This window comes from Corvus kubaryi, unplaced genomic scaffold, assembly GCF_017639235.1.
Source record: "Corvus kubaryi isolate FWS band 111438036 unplaced genomic scaffold, C.kubaryi_AGA036_p1.0 64812, whole genome shotgun sequence".
Lineage (NCBI taxonomy): Eukaryota > Metazoa > Chordata > Aves > Passeriformes > Corvidae > Corvus > Corvus kubaryi.
In genome coordinates, this window is record NW_024581528.1 from 1 (window position 1) to 17,122 (window position 17,122).

The 17,122-nt window shown below is 43.6% G+C and overlaps 1 long non-coding RNA gene across 2 annotated transcripts; it reads left to right on the top strand.

Annotated features, from left to right (window-relative positions):
• Window positions 1–6: 6 nt before the first annotated feature.
• Window positions 7–13,455, top strand: LOC121672655. Of its 2 annotated transcripts, none has more exons than XR_006018916.1 (2): window positions 7–2,470; window positions 10,620–13,455. It is a non-coding gene; the product is annotated as an uncharacterized LOC121672655 (long non-coding RNA). The 2 variants fall into 2 exon arrangements; XR_006018915.1 differs by lacking the exon at window positions 10,620–13,455 and adding an exon at window positions 6,091–8,686.
• Window positions 13,456–17,122: the final 3,667 nt, after the last annotated feature.

Here is a 17,122-nt window from a genome sequence, read left to right on the forward strand (position 1 = left end):
TATTTAAGCATGAATCTGAACAGCTACACAGCTACAAGTAAGGTAAACACAGTCAAGAAATAAAGCTGCACATGGGGAGAAAGAGCTAAACAGTCTTGGAGAGGCTTTTCCTATTTTCACTGTAAGTACACAATTACTTCTGAGCCATTGGTGTTGCTAATCACACAGTCCCTTGCAAGGCCATAAATTTATATATATGCATACACACACACACACATATATATATGTATCTGTATATAAATGCTGCTTCACTGATGGCAGTGGAGTTCCCCTGATTAACAATGGAAAAAGCCCTTCAGAAAAGTTTATTCTCAGAGGAGGGACAAAACAAGATACGTTGTTTTCTTTGAACAGGAATGAGGGAGGTAAGATTAGGCTAGACTGGTGATATGGACCAAAGCAGATGGACTGCTGTGAGCTTATAGTCATTTGTCCCCACACCTTCCAAGTGAGCCTTGCACAGCTGCATGTGGCATGTCTCACCTGCTGCAGCTGGATATCCCTATGGTGGCATGTCCCTGCGCATGGCATTTTGTGCACTGAAAGAGAAGAACCTCCAATCTCTGTTAATTTTTAAATACAAGCTAGATGTGGTTCCTCGGGCTATTTTACATGTACCATTTACCATCTGAAGAAGAAATTATTCTTATTAGCAATTAGATGTAATGTCAGTGCCAGCAAACCTGCAGGAAAAGGTTTATGACAGCATGAAATATGTGAGGTTTCTCTTTTATTTTCAACTCAGAACAGTTATTTTCCAGACCTGTTATGTTCCTGCACTCTTTTATACCAAACTGTTATGCCAGATGAAGAAAATAGGCAGGAAACCATTTCCTTGAGCTGCTAAGCACTTTGCTGATGTTTTACTCCATGAATGGGTCCATGCAATTCCAAACCTCTCCTTTTCAGAGCTGATGTGGGTATTTTTGATATGGATGGAGCACCTGAACAGTCAGGCTTTGGGGCTGGGTTTCTAGTCTCACAGATTGCTGTGCCCAGACCATAGTAATTCCAAATGAATCATAATTTCAATACAGAGCAGCTGTAAAGGATTTTTTTAATGTATGTAATGTGTTCTTTATGGAAATTCTCATTAATGCAAATAAGGGAGGAAGTCACTCTCTACATTACAGCATGTGCTATGATATCACTAGGTACCTCCTGACATTAGGGATGAAAATCCACTTCTCATTATGATTACTTAGGAGTTTTGAATTTCTCATGTGTATAAAATGTTATGGGAAGCCATTATGTTCTTGGTACTGCAAGTATTCACATTTTATTAGACCCTTCAGCATTGCTATTAAATAAACAAATAATACTAATGTGCTCATAAAATATATGAAGATTCCTGAAGTGCTATAATAATATAATATCCCAGCTCTCCTTCCAGTTGAAAGTCTTTTAAGTGTAATAGGCACCATAGAGGCTGACCTAGAAAATGTTTTTTTACCTGTGGGTAATAATCTCGTGTTAGCTGTGTGTCCCGTTTTACAAAGCAGGGAACAAATCCAGTTTCTTTCCTGGCTGACCTTGGACAAGCCCTCTTTGCTCTCTGCACATCATTAGTGGGGTGGTGGACCCTGCTTGTGCCAGGTACTGTATCGGTGCTCCTGCCGCGGTGAAGGGTTATTATTTGCCTGAATTGCTTCCTCCGTGCGTGGCATAGCTGAGCAGGGAGCAATTGCCGTGGCAGGGTCTGGAGTGAGGGTGTGGGAGCAGGAGCGTCCCTCTGTTTGCAGGCTAGAGCATGGCTGGAGCATTGCTGCTCTCTGCAGGCTCGTTGGATGCTGTCGGCATCCGAACCCCCCCGTGACTCTGCGGGAGCAGCCCCTGCACTGTTAATGCTCCCTGGACTGTTAACAGCTGCCTGCCATCGATGGCCGCTGCTGGGAAATGTAATTTGGGTTTTAGCTTCCAGGCTCTGCGCTGTCTTAAGTTAATTATGAGCTTTAAAGGCAGAGGAAGAGAGCAAAGCAGGAATCGTCAAAGTGAAGGCTTTGAAGTAGGAGTGACTGGGGGAGCCTACTTGTGGCTGAGAGGTAACTGGAATAGATGCCAGTCCTCTCCTCCTCTTTCTGCTTGTGGTGAGGACCTGAAATGGCAGGAACTATCTCAAGAATGGGTAAGGTTGCAGGTGAAGTGGTGTGTTTGATACATTGCATATCAAGCCTGCTGGGAGGATTTTGGCTGCAGTAATCACTGGAAATGGAGCAAAAGAATCATCTTTACCATAAAAAAATGCAAGCAACTTGAGTCATGTGTATATCTCAATGCTGATTCTGTTTGCTTCTTTGTTTTTGCTTGTCTTTAGAGTGTCAAATCTGTTGGTAGAGCATAGTCCAGTTGGGAGTGGTGCCTACAGGTCGGTGGGTGAGTGGCTGGAAGCCATCAAAATGGGCCGATACACGGAGATCTTCATGGAGAATGGATACAGTTCAATGGATGCGGTGGCTCAGGTGACCCTAGAGTGAGTAGTGTCCAGATCATTTTCACCTCATTTCTTGGAATTGCAGTGGGAGGAGGGAGGAGAAAGACAAACCATTCAAAAATATGCAAGGATGAGGCTGCAGAAAGGGAAAACTGTGTTTGCAGTCAGCAGTTTCCCTTGTAGCATCCCTATTGATAACAAGTGCAGGCAGTAATAAAACTTACAATCACTATACTGGCAGCCAGTACTCTGGCTCCTGTGCTCACAGAAATTCATGCATGAGTTTCTGTAATTGCCAGGCCATCCTCTTGACACAATAGCAGTTGATTATTTGGGGTTACCAACAAAACAAACCCTCTACCCTACTAGTAAATTTATAGGTGCCGGAGTTCCTGCTGAGATATGCTGGCTTCACAGCAGATGAGCTGGTTTCAGGGCTGATCTGGATATAACCAAGTGAACAGTGAAGCCCAGTAAGGTGTGGAAATAGTATTCAGCAATAACAGAAATAGCTAACAGCTGATGCCAATGCAAGAGCATCAGCAACCCACAGCTCTAGAGGACAGGCTTCCTGAATGAGACTCCTTCTTCTGAATGTGCCCTTGGTTTTTGCACGTGGGTGTGACTGCAGCTGGGGCAACAGCCTTCAAATGACTTGGTAAATGCCTCAGGGCTGCTAATTTGCTATGCTCCACCTTTAATTGCCTGCCTTGCTTGTGTAATTGCGTCAGTACTTTCCTGCTGCTGCCCGTGCTGTCTCAAACTCGCCTCAAAGTCTGCCTTTCTAGCTGGGTTAATTTGAGCTTAGTATACTGCTGGCATTAAGGCAGAATGTGAAGAACTATACTCTGCTGCTTCGGAGGAGGTTGTGTCTCTTCTGACCACATGCAGATTGCCAGTGCACATACAGAATTGCTGCTGAGGACTAAGAACACACCAAGAAAAATCCCCCCACCCCACAGAACCCCCACAGCAGCATTTCCTCCTGTCTGCCACAGTGCTGTGGAGCTCACGGTACAGCACAGGAGTGTGATGCAGGTCCATGGACTTCAGCTTTCCTTACATACATGGAGGGAGTGCAGGAGCCTATCTGCTCTCACTCATTTTATTTGCTCCACTCACATTATGAATATTTGCCCCTTACACCTGGACTCATCCAGTCTTTTTTCAGCCATTCACATGAAAACCCTGAGCTAGGGATGAAATCCTCTCTAGGAACTGTCTGGGAAATCAGACAGTGGATTCTTACCTAGATCCTGTTTTGAGCTCCTGGGACTCTTATATGCTATTTCCCAGCCTTGTCCTGCAATTATGTGTCACGTTACTTGGGCTTTTGAGGACTCCACAGTTTAGACTGATAATCTGTGAGCACTGACCAAGGAAAAGGGCACCCATCCCCAGGCTGGTCAGAGTCCACATAGCAGAAAGAGCTAGCCAAAGGTTGAGTGGCAAGAAGGGGGATAGGATGAAGCAGTAATTTAAGAGAAAAGGAAAGCATTGGAGCATTCCCCTCTACATTACCACCCCAATCATACAACCAGAGCAACTTCTGCTGAAAAATGCAGATTGTCTAAAATACATCACAGATTTATCACTGTTTGGCTCAGTCACATCAAAGAAGAAAATTATGCTTCTAGCTTGTTCCTCTTTAGAATTTTCTGCAATTTCAAGAGCTCTACACAAAATGCTCAGAAGTAAAATGCTTTTGTTTGGGTCACAGAAAATGTTGACTTGAAGCCCAAATTAGTGGATGCTTTCAACAGCAAATTAGAAGTTTACTTACTTGGGTAACTTTAAACAATCTTACTATCCCTCCTACACTGTCTTAGCATCCCATGCTGCTGACAAAAGTATTCCTAACCTCCAGATTCCTAAAGTGCAACATTTCAGATTATGAAATAAGATCCTTAATTTGACTTTAAAATTTAACTATTGCCCTACATTTACTCTTTGGTATTCCAGAAATTTCAAAAATGTCCCCCAAAATCTTTTCAGGCTATGCAGAAAGTGCTTTAAAAGGGTGATTCTGATTGGCAATGAACCAAGAAACCCATTACCTGCAGACCTACAGTCTTACCCAGAAAGGCAAGTTGGTTTGAAAATCTTTAAATAAAATCACAGCTGCCAGAGATGCTCTGACCCTCACCAGCTGCAAACCTCCTCGAAGGCCCCCTCACCAAGTCCCAGGATGTTCTCTATGGCACAAATGGCATCCTGCTGGTCCCAGTGGAGACAACATGTCTGAGCTGCTCAGTTTCAGCTTTCTTCTGGGCTTTTAGAACAGCAGAGCAGTGCAAAGGAGCTGATGTCTGGCAGCCTGGGGAGCTTTTGGGGTTTTTTTAAACTGGAAGGACACATTTCATGGATCCATCTTCCATTTCAGTTGAAACTGAAAAACAGGTTGAAACCTATTCCAGCTAGTTAGTTACCCATGTCAGCAACTAAATTCTCCCTCCTCACCCCAGCTGCCTGTGGACAGAGATTCTTGCATAGATACCTGCTTGATTCTTCTTTGTCAGCCCACACACCTTTGCATTGAACAGGTGGCTTGGCAAGAAGGCTTGACCCCACTCAGGTCTGGTTTTGGGAGAACTGTGGAAGATTAATCAAAAAGCCAAGTACCCATCCAAATCAAAACTTCTCTCATCCCTCTTAGATATGGTAAAAAAAAAAAAACAGTAGATTCTCAGCTGTTGAAAAAAGAGGAACCATCATAGCAGCTTAAGAGGAAAAGAGTCATGTATTGAAGTCCTGAGCTCAGGCTGATGTAAACTGGCAGATTGCCCTTAAAAAATAAAGTAAGGAAGAAAAATGGCTCCTGGTGGGCTCAGCTGAGACTCTCATGGGTTCTCCAGAAAATAAACACCAGAACAAGCAAAGTTCTTTAAAGGTTGATATACTGAGAGGGTTTGGTTTTCTGGAGGTTTTCAATTTTTTCTCCCTGTAAAAGGGAAAAACAAAACATTTTGTACTCTACAAAGGAGAATTCAGGTTAAATGTTCCTTGTCATTTTTAATAGAGGCAACTATTCTGTATATTCCAGAGCTGGGACTTGGGGGGATCGGGTGAAAAGATGATCTGAACATCTGAAAGTAGCTTGCTTTCCCCAAATGACATCAGTAAAACAGTCTTTACAATTTAAGAGGTTGCCTTCAAATACCATCCAAAATGATCTTCACCAAATTGAAACCATGCAGGAGACAGATGTAGAAATTAGATGGATAATTGCTGCCAGAAAAAGCAGGGAAAAAAACATGATAAATGTAAAGACTTTCTAAAATCTACTGAAAAAAAACTACTAGTGCTGTAGGAGGAGTTGGCCATAACACTGACAGGACTGGTAATTGTGGGTGCCCAGCTTGTGGCTTCTTTACAGGACCTGGTTGAGAGAGATGTTCAGCACTTTTTTTGAATCCTTCCTCCCCTGACATGAAAAGCAGAATCCTGATTACCACTCTGATTCTTTCAAACTGATGGCTTGATGCATTTGTTCCAGAAAAGAGTAGTATTAGTGACAAATTTCTGAAAGCAAAAGATTAAAAATCTAGAATCAATGAATATCACCCCAAGTCCTAAGCTCTGCCTGATTACCAAAGACCTGAAAATGTATGTGTTCAAACAAAGAGTGATTTCTACATTTAGCTCTAATTCTTGCAAAGGGATGAATCACCTTGTGAAAAGTGGAGCCTCACCCTCCACCCTCTCTTTCCAACTGGATATCAGACTTGAAGGGAACCTTTCCAGTGGACCAGACCTGCTCTTTAAACTTGTGGACCACCTAGTGACTTTGAGTGTGTCTGGAGCTCTTTCAATCCACTGCAAGAATATCTTTACCAGGACAATACTCAAGAATAGATAGATCCATGACATGAGTTTCAGTCTGACCCTTGACTGGACCAATTACTAACCATGTGGACTACATATTTTCACCTTTTGAAGGATCTGTACTCACTGAATCTCAGGACACCCTGTTGTTTGTTATTAGATTAAGAGCTCTGAATATTTGTAATAATATGTGTTGTGTTGCTTTGCATTGTATATATTTTTCTTCTAAAATAAAATAAATTATTTATTAAAAGTTATACTGGATGAAGAACATTTAAGAGTTCACCTGCTCTAGATGCTTATTCTTAACCTGAAATCTCAGTCCTGGGATTGTGATGCTGTGTCTGCTTCAGAACAAATTCTCATCTTGTAATCAAGTAGAATGAGAATTATGAGTAAGAGCAGATGAACTCTTAAAACAAATTTTTTAAGTCTTCATTTCACGCAGAAGTCCCTAGCAAGTGGATTCCTCTCTCTTTAGCATCGTCTGAAGGTCTTTGAGGTTCTTCTTGTTTCCCCTCATTCAAACTGACAATTGACTAACTCCATGAGTAGTCCCAGTCTGCATGGGCAACTGTAGTTACACCACGTGAAGAAGAGTGGTGAGATCTGCCCTGGATGGGAGATGAAATACAAAATATCTGTGGTAGGCTGACAGCTGCTGACCACGGAAATCTTTCAGGACTGTGGCCCTTTTGCTTGCATGACTAAACCAGCTGGTGAGGGGGTTGTATTTTATGTGGCAATCCAGTCCTAGTCTACACTGTGTTTGGCAAACTGGTCCATGGTGTATAAGTAGTTCTATTTGTAAATAAAATGTTTTAAAATCTATTTCCTACAACATGGAGACTGTGAATTCAACCCTTGCAAATGGAGGCTATTGCAGGGAAGGGGATACCGTGTTGTCACTGGCATGTTGCAGCTGGGCTTCCGTGCAAGGCCGTGGTAAGAGAGCAGCATGCATGCAGCCGTGTACAGGCTGCTTGGGATGAGCTGACACCAATTTTCCCCTTTATTTCCTTGGCTTTTTGGTCAACTTAGGTCAGTTTTTTAATACCTTGTTGACAAGTGATTCATATTCCTGCCTGCTTTCATTTTCAGCCCTACATCAATGAAAGAAGTGAAAAGATAAATTTTCTCCCTAAAACAAGAATAAAAGTTGTCTCATGGCTGGGGAGGCCAAGTATTTTGAAGCAGGGAGACCACACAGCACATGGGTGCACGGATCTCCACTGCAGAGGCGCACACAAAGTCCAACACCAGGGGTCAGGTCACTCCCACAGCGAGGAGCAGCCTGGGTCCTGATCGCAGGTGGTGTTTGCCCACGGGTCTTAGCTGTGCCTTTTCCTGCAGGGAATGCACATTTTTATTGCAAAGCCCCAGTGGATGTCTGCTCACATCTCCTCTGCAGAGCTGAGCCCAGTGAAATTACCACTTGGCTGCTGTAACATGAGCCAGGCAGCTCTGGACTGGAGCTTGAAGGCAGTTGTTTTGCAGCCCTTTGGCACAGAAGTTGTTGGGGTTTTTTTGTCCCCAAACCAGCTGGTTTGCACACCCAATTCTGTTCTAAATTATCTTCTGCCTTACACTGCTTTAAGTCCTTCAGCACTGGATGCATGGGAACATGCAATGTGCTGTAAGTCATGCTTGAAACATCAGAATTAAAGCTCCTGCATTCTCTAGGCAGTTTTTAGAAAGTTTAGTTGCTGTCTTTGCTATGTGCAAGGTGGCTTTTGAAGAAAGCTGCTGATTTTTGTACTTGGCAAGCATCTGGTTCAGGAGCTGTTGTCTTCTGGTTCATCTTTGCTGAGGTGAAAGACCCCACAGTAGTGTTTTTCCCCCTCTCTGAGGAGTCCTCCATGCTTTTGGCTGGTGGCTTCACATTTGAGAGGATTTGATATTAAAAAAAAAAAAAAAAAAGACTGGATCCCCTGGTGAGCAGTTAATGTATTGAAACCAGAAATTCTTTTTTCTTCTTTCTCTCTTGTAAATCAATGAGACACTCCTCAAGGATATTGAGTTAAGGGTTATGGGGGAAAAAAAAGGCTGTGTAGTGAACTGGGTGGGGGTTTCTTAGACTGATGGGGCTGTGTGTGAAAGGCCAAGCATGCTTTTCTCCAAGTTTCAGGCTGGTTTTTCCCGGCATAACATGCAAGAGTGTCAGAAATAGTACATCTGTGAAATACGTGGTACTGGATTTTCAAAAGAGCTCAGCTTGCACTTTAGATATCTGGGAAAAAAAAGCTGATTTTTCAAAAAGTGCCAGCAGAGCAGGACTGAGCAGGGGGAAGATGAATGTTGTCTCTTTTAAAAATTAGGTCCTATACTGTGTTGGTTTCGGGGGTTGGTTTGGTTTGGGTTTTTTTTTCTGACCTCTGGTGTGAACTTCCAACTGTGCTGTGTACATAAAATAAATTGCATGTAACAATAGCATTACTTCATTTTCCTTCATTATTAAGATGGCTTGCTGAACTAGTTTCACAATTCAGTGGAGGCAGAAATGAAAGCATGTCCCCCTGAGAAGGCAGACACCTTTTGCAGGTGCTGCAGCCTTTTCTCTGCCAGGTAAGGAGCACTGCCGATGTGTCTCATTGACCTCCTTTGCTCTCTGCCCCTTATGTTATGATTTCCCTTTGCATCATCAAGAAGCATTGCCAAAAAAGGGTATAACAATGAAATTATGTGTTTAGCCCAAAGCAAAAAATCTGGCATTTTCCAAATCAAAAGGCAGAAAACATGACAGTCCTTGGAGAAGAACAGATCTAGCTTCTGGCTTCAACTAGTTTATGTGTTAATGTATTAGCCTTCACTCAAGACTGCTTTTTATTCAAATGAGTGTTCATCTGTGTAATTTGTGGACATGGATGGTTGGTTGTACTTGCACAGGAGTTTCTGTCCACAATGTGAAGCTGCTGAGAGAGGCACACCTCCATGGGTAGCTCGTGTGAAAATGTTTCAGTGTTCTTTGCACGTGCTCACCTGCAGTCCAGCACATGGCCCTGCTGTGAACTGTAGGCCAGGTTTGCAATTATGTCTCAGCTGATGGTTGGGCTCCCAGTCTTTGCATGAGTGCAGCAGCGTGGTTTCCAAAATGCAGCTGCGTGTTCAAGGTCACATTTCAGTGGCTTACAGTGGAGAAATTTCTCCTAAATGACTTGCACACAGGGTGTCAGCAGCTTTGGGATTCATGAGTGTATTGTCAGGAACCTAAGGCACAACTTAGAAACATCCTTAATTCAGTGCAGTCCTGAGGTAGAAAGTTAGGGACTGCTGTTTTTCTAGTGGAAGTCTTCAGACAAAATACCTCAAACTGCTTCTCTAAGATTAGTTTCTGTGTCTTGTGCTGGAAACATTTATGCAACTGTCTTGATGTTTCTTCTGAGCTTTTATTCCTATAATTTCTCTGTTAACACTTTTCCATGCAGTAAGAAATCTCTACAATTATACTCTGCCGTAACTGATGGCCTTACCTGGCTTTAGATGTGTCGCTGCATCCGATAACCCAAGGTCCTGTGGTAGTATCTCCAGGAGATGACTTGTCCCACTCCTGTCTTTGGATGGGATAAATTGTACCCTGGAGGTGCCTCTTTTATGCCATTCACATGAATCACAGGAAGGTGCTTACGTTCATCTATACGCCTGAATTTTGGAGGGTGGAGTTGATGACAATCTTTCCTCCTGATCCTGCATTTTACATAAACTATCTTATTTACAGCTTTCCTATAATGAGCCCAGTAGGCAGAATCAACACAAATGCCCTTGGCTTCTAGAATTCACCCCCCAAAAGAAAAAACAAATGTGGGTTTATGGGAAGATTTGCAAAGACCCAAAGGCAAGCTGCTTTGCTAATTCTTGTTGACTTTAAGGGGTCATCAGGATGGTGGCCATGCTCGAAGCTTTTGCCATTTGTGTTTCTTTGGCTTTCCCTCATCTGAAGAGGAAGAAAGCATGGATTGATCTCACTCCTCACTGCTCATATCCAAGATCAAATACCAGCCTCTCCCATGAGAAGAGGAAACTGCAACATGGGCATTCTTACATGGCTTTTCTCTTGGAAATAGGACTTTTCACGCCTAGCAGAATCCTTGGCCAAAGACGATGCTGACACTTTTCTCTCTGGCCCTTCTCCTTGGCCAGCGAGGTGATCTCGTTCAAATCACATCACCTCTCTGAGATGCTGTCAGCCGTAAAAAAAAACATTTTACAAATGGGGAAAATAAAACTTGCCAACTAAACTTGGCTCCGGGAGCTGCCAGTGGTAACAGGTAGGCACTGGCAGCGGCAGCAGCGCATGCGGCGCGTGGTGTGCGCGGCGACGTGTGCCTGAGAGGTCCATGGAACCAACGTCTGCTTTCTCCCACAGGGATTTGAGACGTCTGGGAGTGACACTTGTTGGTCACCAGAAGAAGATAATGAACAGCCTTCAAGAGATGAAGGTCCAGTTGGTGAATGGGATGGTGCCGTTGTAACACAGTTTTTAAAGTTGCTTCCTCAAGTGGGTCGGTCCTGCACTTTGTACTCTAGCCCTGAGATTTATTTTGACTAAAAAAAAACCCAAGAAAAGATAAAAAGGGAAATTCAGTGGTTTCTGTAACTGAAGGACGTTGGCCTCTGCTGCAGCATTTCTAAAGCAGTGTTTGACTTAAGTTTTCCTTTTCTTCCTATTTGTGTCCTCATTTTCATGAAGTCAGTGTAAGATGCATGGAACATGGAAACGAATCTGCTGTACGTGAGGTTAACCAGTCTCTTAAGCTTCAGCGGTGATGACAAGAAGCCTTCCACCACGTTGTCTGTACATGGGAGGTACAAATATATATAGCACCTTTATATACTGAATTACAGCAGCACATGGTAATGCTTCCAAGGACTGACTCGAATGGAGGATTTTTGTGGCCATTCATGGACTCCCAATAGCTGCAGTTTGCTGAAGTATAACTTCGAGTCTTACTTGTCTACAGAAGTGTATTGAAGAGCAATATGATTAGATTATTTCTCAATAGATATTTTGTTTTGTAAATTTAAAGAAAAGAAAAAAAAATGCTGTTACACAGCATTGAGTTATAGAGACTAGCATATAAACATGTTGCTTGCTCCATGGCAAATACAATACAGGGTGTATATTTTGTTTTCCTCCTTCTGTGTTACCAAGTTCTTTTTATTTGCTCTTTGGGGAGGATAATAGATGATGAAGATGTATATACTGTACAGTTTGCTACACATCAGGTACAAGATTGGGGCTCTTTCCTTGTTTTGTTCCTTCTTTTCTCCCTCTTTTACGCAGTCTCCCTTTTGTGTTACCCCTATGCTTTGTATTTTTGCTGCGGTTTGGTTTAAGCAACACATAAAGCCTTCAGGAGTTTTGATTATGTATATGAGGTAGAAGGAGTTTGCTTAAATAAAAGATGTTGCCCCCCTCTTCCTGTACACCATGGGCTGAGGACATCCAGAAGAAGGGAAGTAAAATATCTGGTTCTTGGTGGCCTCCAGTGATAACGTGGCATTGATTTTTCTGTGTCCTGGCCAACGATAGCATGGGATTGCCTCACCCAGTGCAGCCATCGCCTCTGTTCCCGGAGTCCAGGAGACAAAGCACGAGATGGTTTTAGCTGGAAGGAAGGAATTTCGTTGTTGCTTTTCTGATGATGTGGGTTAAGTCCTGGGGCACAGTGCGGAAATGAGCCCGTGGTCATCCAGTGTGGATATTTTGTAGTATTTCTCCCACAGTGGTGGGAGTGGGATTATTTTTGGAACTGTACTGTCCTAAGCTGTCTCTTGGCATTTTAGGTTTGGCTGTGGACTTGGCCACTTTGGGACAGAGCACAGAGGGGAGGGAAGAGCAGAGTAGCCCAATATGGTCACAGCTATGGCATCCTGAGGGCAAGGAGATGCCATTCATAGGGGCTAGCACAGCTCAGATCAGGACTTGGTTGTAGTGAGGGTTCAATGTATCCATTAAAGCCCATGGCTGGTAGTTTCAGAGGGACCTGAGGGCAACCCAATCCCTTGGGAATCACACCAAGAACTACTTTGGGATTGTCCTCCTCCTCTTATTGTAGATAGGATTAAACAGCACAGTTAATTTGGTATTCATAGGTTGGGCTTTTATTTTGTGAAGACTTAGATAAAGCTAAGGATTTTAAAACAGCTCAGTGGACTGCAAGGGTTTGTTGTTTCTGTAAATGTATTGGCTTCCTTAGAGTTTGGATAGCATCTTATGGCATCCTTCCTTAGCAAAAACATCAACATAAAGAGTTGCTGTAGCTCCCTTCATCCCCAGTGCTGTAGAGCCAAGCCCAAAGAGTTCAAACAGCCAAAAGGAGGCCTGTGTCCTTCATGTCTTGTAGAAACAGGTGTTGCAAGGCACCTTCAGCTGTTTCAAAGTCTTTCTTCCATTTCCCCCCGGCCTTTGGATGGGATTTGATACAAAGAATGTTTTTTTAAAAAAAGAGAAGCATCTAGGAGAAGAGGCTGAGTGGTTTTTTTCTTAGCAGCAGGGCTTTGTTTGCTTACAGCAGGGCTTCTTCAGGCAATATTTGCCTGTTCTGAAATGGCCCCCTCCTCCTCTGCAGGTTACTGCTGAGTTCCTCAGGAATCAGGAGAAATAGGAGGGAGAGGAGCCACAGCGAGGTCTAACAAATCTTGATGGTGTCATTTCTCATCCCGTTGTTTCATTTTGGCAGCCACCAGAACACAAAAGAGGAAGAGGGTATCAAGACATAACAATTTCGGCACGGAAAAGAGATTTGTCATATAATAAATAAGATTATTAGAGCTGTCAGCAGAACAGTCTTCAGATTATTTGTGCCTCCCTGTCTGCAACGCTTGGGAAAATAACATGTAGGAAGACAGAAACAACTTATTTCATCAGGAGGAATTGTTTGTTTGCCTGCATCCATTGGCGGCACTGAGATGCTATTAGCAAATATATAGCACTTTCTGCCCATCACCTCCACTCATTTCTTTCCTGTTGGCTCTGTGGGAGGAGTTGAACTTGGTCTTTTTTTTCCTGGGGTCTTAAAAGCAAAATCCCCTTTTCATCATTTGTTTTGCTGGGATACCTACCAAATGCTGGAGTAACCTTCAAAATGATGAACCGGTGGAAAACAAAACTGTTCTTAAGCCAGACTGCATTTGTAAATAGGGCACCTCTTCTCGCTTCCTCCAATAAATAAATAAATAACCTTTTCTATTTATTTCAAGAGCTGTTCTTGCTACAGATCTCTGTATTAACAGACTTTGTCTCGGAGCTAAAAGTAAAACGTCGTTTTAGTGGGTAGGGTCCAAAGGTTACAGCTTCTATGTCCATGAGTAAATTCCAGAGACAATGGAGGTTTTCAGTTCCCATCCAAGAACTGCAAGTATTTCGTGTGTTGGGCATGATTATATGTATTGGCATGCAGCAGAACAAGAGGACAGCAACTTTTTTGGCAGGTTATGTTCTTGGAAGGGGCTGTAGGTGGATTTCCTGCTTATGGTAAGTCCAAGCATTTTGCTTTTCCAGCTCGCTACTGCTGCAACAAATTCTGGTTTTTTCCAGTATATTTTGCTGATAATTGAGAGGGAGGTATTTAAAATGATCCAAAAGGTGAAAAGGCTTTTTTTGATACAGTTTTTCATTTTGGGAGAACAAGTTTCCCCAGGAAAGGCTTGTGTAGACTGACACCCTTTCATTGTGTAGCTACCACTTGGAAAAACTACTTGAGCATAAAAAAGGAAGACTGATATAAAAGGGAAAAAAAATCAGTTTAAAATTTTATTTATTCCTCCTATATGTTAATAGTGAGAAGAACAAAAGATGAAGGTAAAAATTTTTTTTGTCTATTCAGTGTTGAATATAATGTAGAAAGTCCCAGTGCTCAAGAAATTGTGACTCCTTGGATTGCTGTGGACTTGAAATTAGATGTTAAGGCATATGTAAAATACATCAGTAGCAGTCTTAAGATTAACACGTAGTTTCCAATACTTTACTGTAATTCCTTAGAGCAGGTAGAGCAGGAGCTGGTGCATCCAGCACTGCCAGAGCCGCAGCATCTGCCTCAGCTCCTTAAATCAGTGTTTTAACTCATAGGAGACTGTAGCATTGCTGTATTTATTCCTCCCCTTTCCCCCTCTTTGGATGCTCTCTGTGCATTTTGTTTGTGTTCATGGGTTTTTTTGTAGTATAAGATACGAAATTTTCTATTTTTTCATAAAAATAAAAACTTTGACTAACAGCAACATCCAGTTGTAGATCACACATACCCTTGAGCCCTCGACTTTCCATGAAGCATCAGGATTTCCCCTCTTGGAAAGGAAATAAATTCTCTGCATTTTTTTCTCTCCTAAATGCAGATCTGGTGCTACTCTTGTGGTCCCTGAAGGAAAGAGAGGCCTTTGGGATGAGCGAGACATGTAGACCCACATGAATGCATCCTGCCTTGTTACAGGCTGTTCCCGCTTTTCTCTGTCTTTTGGGGAAAATACACTTTTTAGTCTGGTTTCTGGGGCAAAGGGCCTGCCAAACCAAGCAAGCAAGCCCCAGAGCAGTCCCTGACCACATATCCCTCAGAAATACCATTTTTTGTGAATTTTTTTTTTCTCCCAAAATCTGATTTTCTCTGAATTTTTTTTGGGTGGGACCCCAGCAAACCCATGATGAGCTGGAGCACCCGCCACCACATCCCCTGCTCCGTGGATTTGGGGGCAACCATATGCTTCAGAGGGGCATGGGCCAGCCTTAAAGAGAGGTGTGAAAAGCCATAGGTGAGAAAGGCCAAGGGGCCAGGGGGGAAAAGATTGACCTGGGAAGGGTCTTAATGGAGGTGGTGGTGGGCAGCCACCATCTTCTTGTCCACTGCTGGAGGACAAAGGGAAGAGGTGCGGATAAGGATAGTGTTTCCCCTGACATGACAGGAAGCTGTGGCAGATGATGGGTAGTGGTACACTCATACTGTGGCCAGGAAAGGCATGATAGGCTGGGACAGTGGGGGAATGCTGCCTTATATATTGAAGGGAGCACAAGGTCAATTGGGTTAGCAAATTGAGGTTGTCAGCAACTTGGATAAAATCCCTCTGAATTGACGTGCCAGTCCCCACTCAGTGTTTTCTTGTTCAGCTTGAGTCTGTCTGCTGCTGGACCACAATGGTGGCAGATGCTGTAAGGAATCAGAGGGGCTCTTGAGGACAGAGGAAAGAATTGTTAATTTGCCCATGTAGGCAGCATCCCTGGTAGCTTTATGGAGGCAGAGAGCCCACTAAAGGGAAAATACAAGCATAGGGAAACTTCCATTAAAAATCAGAGCTTGCTGCAAACTCCTTCCACAATGTTCCATTTTAAGTGAGAACTAAGGAATTAGGCAATTTCCATAGGCCTTTGTGGTCAGATTGGTTTGGGACCAGCTCTTAAACAAATCTCAAATCAGTGTTTGCCTATTATTTTCCTCTGCTGGGCTCTGAGTGAGAAAAGGCACTTGCACTTCGTGGGCACCAGCTAGTAAATATACCTGCACAGGAAGGTAAGGTGCTTTACCTTCAAAGTGGGTCTTTAAGCATGTGCCTGACTTATTTTTTGGGTGGTTCTCCTAAACAGCCTCTGTCTGGTCCCTGAATAAATGCGCAGCTGCATCTCGAGTCGCAAACACCAGCTCTCGTGAATGCTTAACAAGCTGTGCTCAGGGTAATATTCTCTGCATCGCTCTTGTTTTCAGTAAAGCTGAAACAAGCTGCAAAGCAAGATGACCCCTGTGCTGAAGACATTGCAGGGCAGCTAAACAGTAACTTGGTCTTACTTTCCTATCCAATAATATAAAAATGTGCCTGAAGGGGGCTCTGAACCTCTCCCCTCCTCTACCAAGCTGGAACGGTTCAAGTCTGTAATGCCAGAATCCCCAGAGGATGCTGCGGCCCCAGGGCAGGAGCAGCGGGGAGGCTGCTCCCCATCACCCCATGAAGCTGAGCTGCCATGCAGAAAGCAATGCAAGATTTATGAAGCTGTGGGGAGAAAGAGTGAGGGACTCTTCATGTATTTTTCATGGGCTGAACTGCATAAATAGCATGCAATGCATAAACTGTGACTGGATACTTCCACAAAAAAAAAAAAAATAGGGACCAGCAAGCAGAAGAAGAGATGAAAGAATGAGATAGATTTATTCAAGTCAACAGGGCCTGCTCAAAGTCACCCTCAGGTGCATTAAGAAGCAGGCAAAACAGCACAACCTCATCCCAGAACAATTCATCTTTGCTGACATGAGGGAGCTGGACCTCAAGGACTGGAGAAGGGCACACGTCATTCCTGCTTGGTAAAACGGGTGGGTGGCAGGAGAGAAACCACGTTATCCGTGATGCCTCGGATGTGGTGTGGGACTTAACAGAGGTGCTAGGACAAACTATTGCAGCAGCAGACAGGTCAGTGTAGACAGTGAATCACACTGGGGCGGAGAGGCAGCTTAGAATGAGGTAACGCTGGGAAAAGAGAATGCCACTGGAAAACTCGGTGCAGGGATGAGTGCTGAAAAGGTGGTGTTCCCTGTGGCAGTTCCCTCAGCAGGTGCATGTGTGCTTCCAAGTGTGCAATTTTAATAATGCGTCTGCTGCCAGAGCTGACACCTCATGTACATGAAGACAGGTATCAAAACAATCCCAGGCTGAGATTGGGTAGGAAATGGGAGCTGGAGCAGCATGGCAGCCAGGAAAAAGCTTTGCTCGTTTTGCAGCCGTGATAGCAGGCCAGGGTGTGTTTGCAGTTATTGCATGCCTAGGGTTTCCAGGGAAAAAAAGGCCTTGGAGAAACAGGTGTGAAGTGTGTGATGCTCACTGAATGCACCCTTTACCTCTATAGTGTGACTGCCAGTGGGAGCATCTCATGCAAATCCTTTGGGAGCTGCTGGA